This window comes from Dendrobium catenatum, unplaced genomic scaffold (assembly GCF_001605985.2).
Source record: "Dendrobium catenatum unplaced genomic scaffold, ASM160598v2 fragScaff_scaffold_923, whole genome shotgun sequence".
Lineage (NCBI taxonomy): Eukaryota > Viridiplantae > Streptophyta > Magnoliopsida > Asparagales > Orchidaceae > Dendrobium > Dendrobium catenatum.
The window spans coordinates 166,231-172,740 of NW_021319385.1; positions in this window are offsets into that span (position 1 = coordinate 166,231).

Sequence of the window (6,510 nt, forward strand, 5' to 3'; positions counted from 1 at the left end):
ATGTCATTTTAAACTTTACATTACATTTATTTTAGTTCAACTCATACAATTTTTTTACACTCATCTAAATAAATTCAAATATTTCAAATCAGCTACATTTATTTCGTACTGTATTCTTTTTACTATGCATTTTAAAACCTCGAACCAAACAGGGCCCCTATTCTTATTATGCGTTTCATTAGTTTGAAGCATTAATATATTATTAAGCTCAATGGGATGTATGAAATATTGACTGTATTCGGGGCGAGCACGTGAAGAGCTAGCGAGGCTCTGAAGCAGCAATAATCAGTGTGAAGTGGGGGAGGCCTTGCCCCCGACTTGTTGCTTTCACTTACAAAGATGTGCACATGAGTCTTGTCCAACAAAAGCCTCCTCTCTCTCTCTCTCTCTCTCTCTCTCTCAGTCATGAAAATCAATAGGTCCGGAATATTTTGACAAAGTGATGACTGTTAAAATATAAATTTAAATTCAATTTTTTTTTTGAACGGGGTATCCACTTGCTGCCACTCTTGAATGGGTGTTTGGTGGCGTGACTAATCATCGGCTGACTAGAAGAGGCACCCACCCCAGAAATCACTGGCCCGCAGTTGATTGTGCCCCACTTAAGAGACACTGCCACATGAGGAGAATCGAGCACGGGTTGGGGGCTCTCAACCATACTCACCCACCAATCAAACTAAATATTGATGGGTTAAATTCAAAATTTATAAGATCTTTTATTAACTACATAAGTTGATGTATATTGTTCTCTCGTATTCTCTTCTCTCCGCCACTTTTTCTTTGCAAGATAAAATACTTTTATTTTGGGTAAATTGATGGATTAGCCCATTTCATTACTGATATATCATAAAAAAATTATCTTGAATGGGCACGAATCTTGAGGCAAAATCAAGTTGGAAATTGCCAAAATTAACATTGGGACGTCCATTTGAACTCTTATTTATGCAAACTTATAGTCGAACTAATCGTCTCGGAAATATGAACCCAACGACACCAATTTCGACTCAATCCAAACCCGAATGGGTCCAAATCAATGATCTGATGCACATTTGCAAGGTTCAAACCATAATTTGGATTATCAAATGGCATCCAAACATCACATGCTTATATTCGAATCGAGCAGATTGACGAGACAAATCCAACGAGCTCAACATCGCTAAACTTAAAATATCATTAAAACATTCAAATATCCAATAAATAGACCATGATCAAGAGAATCAATATTAGCCGTCCATTCAAACCACTCCCAATTTATCCTTAATCTTTCTCCTATTTACTTGTCATGCCACTCTCCGAAATATATAAATAGATCCCTCACTTCTGATGAAGGGGGGATCCTAAGGAAGTGAAGGAAGAGAAGGAATATGAGATTCTCTCTTGCCACCAAGCTCCTTCTTAACTATTGTCCGGAGTTCTGTCAGACCACCAACTTGCATCGGACTTACACTCGGTCGCCAACTAACGTAGGACTTCCACTGGCTACCAATTATTCTTGGAATTCTACCCAACAAAATTCTTTCCAACCTCCATTGTATGCCGTCTATAGTCCTTTTGACCACCGTCACCCTACTACGGTCTTTCCGACCTCTATCGCCCACTTACTATGGCCCTTGCGACCAAACGAATACGTCAATTGTGATTCTTTTTATTTCATACTATGTAATGCAATCCTTATGATTTATATTTGTTACATCAAGCCAATGCCTTCCCCCAAGGAAGGGCCTCATTTATAATCAACTAAAAATACTAGTGGATTCTTTCAAACTGAGCCAGACCTCATGATTTTCTCCTATTTTTGGGTTTTCTGTAATAATCTGTATTTTGACACAAGTAAATAATTTTTTTTAGAGTCATTATAACTACAAATCGCAAGTTATCTTCACCATAATATTTTGATTATAAAATTTCACTTGCACATATTATTTTATAATTTTTGGGCACTAGAGAAAATTCTTAAGAAATTGAAATATGTCGGTACAGTTAAGAATTTTGGGATATTCAGGTATTCGTTTTGTAAACCGATTTCACCAATATTTTTTTTAAGTAAAATGATTTATTTTATAGCTATTTTTCTATAATTTTTTAAGCCCTAAAATAATTTATTTAAATTTTATACTAAATAATTGATTAAATTAAATATTATATTATTATTTTATTAAAATATCTTTAGCCACTTAAATATTTTCATTAAAATACATTTTATCATGAAAGAGAAATTTTTATAAAGAATACGAGAGAGAAAAGAAAAGCTCAAATTTGGAGCTCACAAAGTGATTTTTGTTAGTTGGGCCAGTTAGGAAATTTATTCGACTCATTGTAAGGAACTTTTATGGTATTTTTGATTTCAAAGATTTTATATTTTTAATAGTTTTTTTATCAAATATGTGTTTTTGTTACAAAAAAAGATGATAATTTTATATTGGTAAAACTTTCATATTATAACTTTTTATGTATTATAGAGATTTAGATTATGAATATTTTGAGTATTTATTTGAAATTTTTCTCCATGTGAAGTTTAAACTACAGTGATTTTTTCTCCTCAAAAATTTATTTTAACATCTAAAAATATTGATTTAGTTCAACGAAAGCTTCATAATGCAATTTTATGCAATATCTAATAATTTGGTTAAATTGTAAAAAATGTGAATTTTGCTCAATATGATTTTTGTTACCTACTGTTAGGATATTTTGGAATTTTTTGAATTAAGCTCAATTATGCATTATTTGTTACAATACATAAAAAATGAATGTCAATATGTGATTGAGATTACTATTATATTACTATAATAAAAATATGTGTGCAAAAGACAAATAAAGATTAGTTGACTCATTGGTTGGAGACTGATTGACCTATATATGATGGTGGGCCAATAAGCTTTCCTTTAAATAAAATAGTTTGGTGTTATTCTCTATTATTTCACATAATACACTGGTTTGGAGTTATAAGAAGATTATTACTATGCCGATGGACAAAGAGTGAGCCAACAGTTTACTAATACTAATACTGAAAAATATCGTGATAGCTAAGACTTCTTACTTATTTAGTGTGACTACTTAAATGTATATTTTGAAGCATTATTCTTATTATTATACTTGTTTAGTGTTTGTTCTTATGTGTATAATGATTGCTTTATATATTTGACACTCATACTAGTTAACTATTTTATTAACATTTATACTATAGTGTTTTACTATTTATAGATTATACTACTACTTCTATATGTGAATTTAATTATTTTAATACTAATTTAATGTGATCATATTTATATTAATGCTATGATTTGATCTTTGACATGCATATTACTCCTTTATCATACTTTAAATTTAGTTATAGTTTTTGGTGACCTATTGAGCTTTTTAAGCCCATTATATGTGGTTAAATGATTTTAGATTAGAGTAGGGGAAGAGGAGTGTGAGGTTGGTCAGGTTTTTCAAGTTCTATTTCTTTTTGTTCAAGTTATTCTTTTGTACTCATGATAAAATATTTATGATATGATTGTATAAATCTTGAGTTTTATATATGATTTTTTGAATTGAATATAGATGTGTACATTAATATTTTAAATTATAAAATCTATTTTATTGTTTATTACTGATAGATGATATTAAATAACTCTAGTTATTATTTATTAAAAGATAAATGAATAATTCTTCAAAATTAAAATTTGTGGCATTACAATTGGTACCAGAGCATAGTTGTTGGATAGTTTACTGAGCCAATAGTTTATTAATGTTGATACTAACACTAAAAAACACCATGATGGCAAGGACTTCTTACTTATTTATTGTGAATATTGAAATATATATTTTAAAGCATTATTAATTTAATTATACAAAATTATTAGTACTACACAGATTTACTATTATTACATTATTCTACTGCTTCTATCACTAGATTATTATTATTACCAATCTGGATATCAGTACTATTTGATAATATTGATTCAATATAGTTTTACTAAGCATGTGATACACTAAGCACATGATATAGAGGCTTAGATAGTATGTGTACATTTTTATATAGTTTTACTGTATTTATTTGATTTCATTAATTTTTATCGATATTTTAATTTGATGCTTTATATAATTTCTATACTAATTGATATTATTTACTCGGTTATTACTTTATTTAATTGACACTTATACTAATTTACTACTTTACTAGCTTTCATTTTGTAACATTTTACTGTTTATAAATTATAATACTACTTTATGTGAATTTTACTATTTCTATACTTATTCAATGATCATATAAATATTATTGCTAAGATTTGATTCTTAACATGCATATTGCTCATTTACAGTGCTTTGAGTTTAGTTTTTTGTTTTGATGACCTGTTAGGTTTATTAAGCTCATTATATGTGGTTAAATAATTTCATGTTAGGGTAGGAGAGCAGGAGTGTGAGACTAGTTAGGTTCTTCAAGTTCTATTTTTTTGTCATAGTTATTCTTTTATACTCATGACAGAATAGTTATGATATGATTATATAGATCCTGAGTATTGTACATAATTTTTAAGATTGAATATATATATATATATTGATATTTTAAATTATATAATCTATTTTATTATTTATTTTATATAAATGATATTAGATAGCTATATTTATTGTTTATTAAAAAATAAATGAATAATTCTTCTAAATGAGATTCTTGGGCATTATAGTTTTCACGTAAAAAAAAAATACACTATTGTCTCTAATAAATATTGCTCCCTCTATTTTATTTGATTGTGTGTTGGATCTTTATACAAAGCTAAGACGTTAAAATATATATTTCTATACCACAACAAATATTCCATGATGCAATAGTTAGCATCGTTTGTGGGAACGTGGTTCCTGACTAGGGAGAATTTTTTCTCTAACCTCAAAAGGTCATTCATGTTAACGTCCTGGTATAAGCTATTGCTATACCAATTTTATGGAAATTAAATATGAACTGGGGGAGAACCATGATTATAGGCATGGTGAATATGATTCCTCCAACTCTTCTAATATCTAAGATGATATCTTGAGATCATAAAGCTTCTAGAAAATGCATTGATGCTTCCAAAAAATTTTAAACTTTATGCAATCCATAGTTGGACTTCTACTCCTTGGGAAAGGTCTTAATCTTGACCTCAAAAAGGAAATAATGGTCTAAAGATAAACTATTCTTTACCTTTGATTCAGGATACACGTGACATTCACCCCTCCCAAACAAAGCAAAATTAATCTTATAGGATTTCAATTTGACCTTTTCCATAAAGGTTAACGTCATCGAGCAATGCTCTAACATACAACCTTAGATAGGTTAAACTAGATGATTCAAGAAACATGCAATTTTTATTGTGTCTCAATCACTAGATGATCAATCTCAGGGATTCAATTTGACCTCTTCTATATATGTTAACATCATTGAGCAACGTTCTAATATACTACCTCGAATAGGTTGTACATTCTTGATGGATTTTCTTGACCTCTTTCATATAGGTTAATATCATCGAGCAATATTATAACATACAACTTTGGATTGATCATACATCCTTGGTAGATTCTCTGAACTTCTTTTATGTAGATTAACGTCATTGAGCAACGCTCTGACTTATAACTTCAGATAGGTCATACATCTTTGATGGATTCTCTCAGCTTCTTCCATATAGGTTAATATCATCGAGCAATGTTCTAACATACAATCTTGGATAGTTCATACATCCTTGATAGATTCTCTTGACCTATTCCATATAAGTCAATGTCATCGAGCAACGATTTAGTAAACAAAATTGAATATTTCAAGCATTATTAATGGATTCTATCAACATTTTCCACACATTCTAACACATCGAGAAGCTCTTTGATGAATAATCTTAAATGAATCATAACCCCAATAGGCCTTCACTTATTTAGCATTACGTTATTAGGAAACTACCATTGGTGCATCACTTGACCTCCTTAGTCAGACTATTCGTTGTTAACCTCCCATTAACATAGATGCAAACTACTTCCAATAAAGTAAGACTTAATTGCAACCATAATCTTCCCTTCACCATATCAAATAATACTGTCCTCTAGCTCGATTATTATTAGCAGCACACTCTCCCACTATGTCCTTCAGCTCTCCACCTGGCTATCGACCTCAGCCGATCATAATCAAACTTCCACCCATCTATTGACATCACTACTTCTCCTCCCGAGTACTATTACCACCAGAGAACTCTCATCGCAAATTTGTCTACACAAAAAAGGGGCACCTTGATAGGGGATACCATCTATAAAAAATTAGTGAATGCCTCTAATGTGGAAAAAAGTTTGATGGGAAGAAAGGTGGAAGGTGAGGAGATTTCCTTCTACCCATAGAAGGGCACTGAAGTTGGATAGTTGATGATGTCTATCCAAAAATAAAGGAAAGCTCCTAAGGGAAAAGATTTCTTCTCGATAGAGTGGGACCCTAGAATAGGATAGGGGATACCACCAGTGCAGAGCCAGGGGAAGGCCTCTATTGTAAGAGAGGAGACGAAGTGTCGAGGAAAA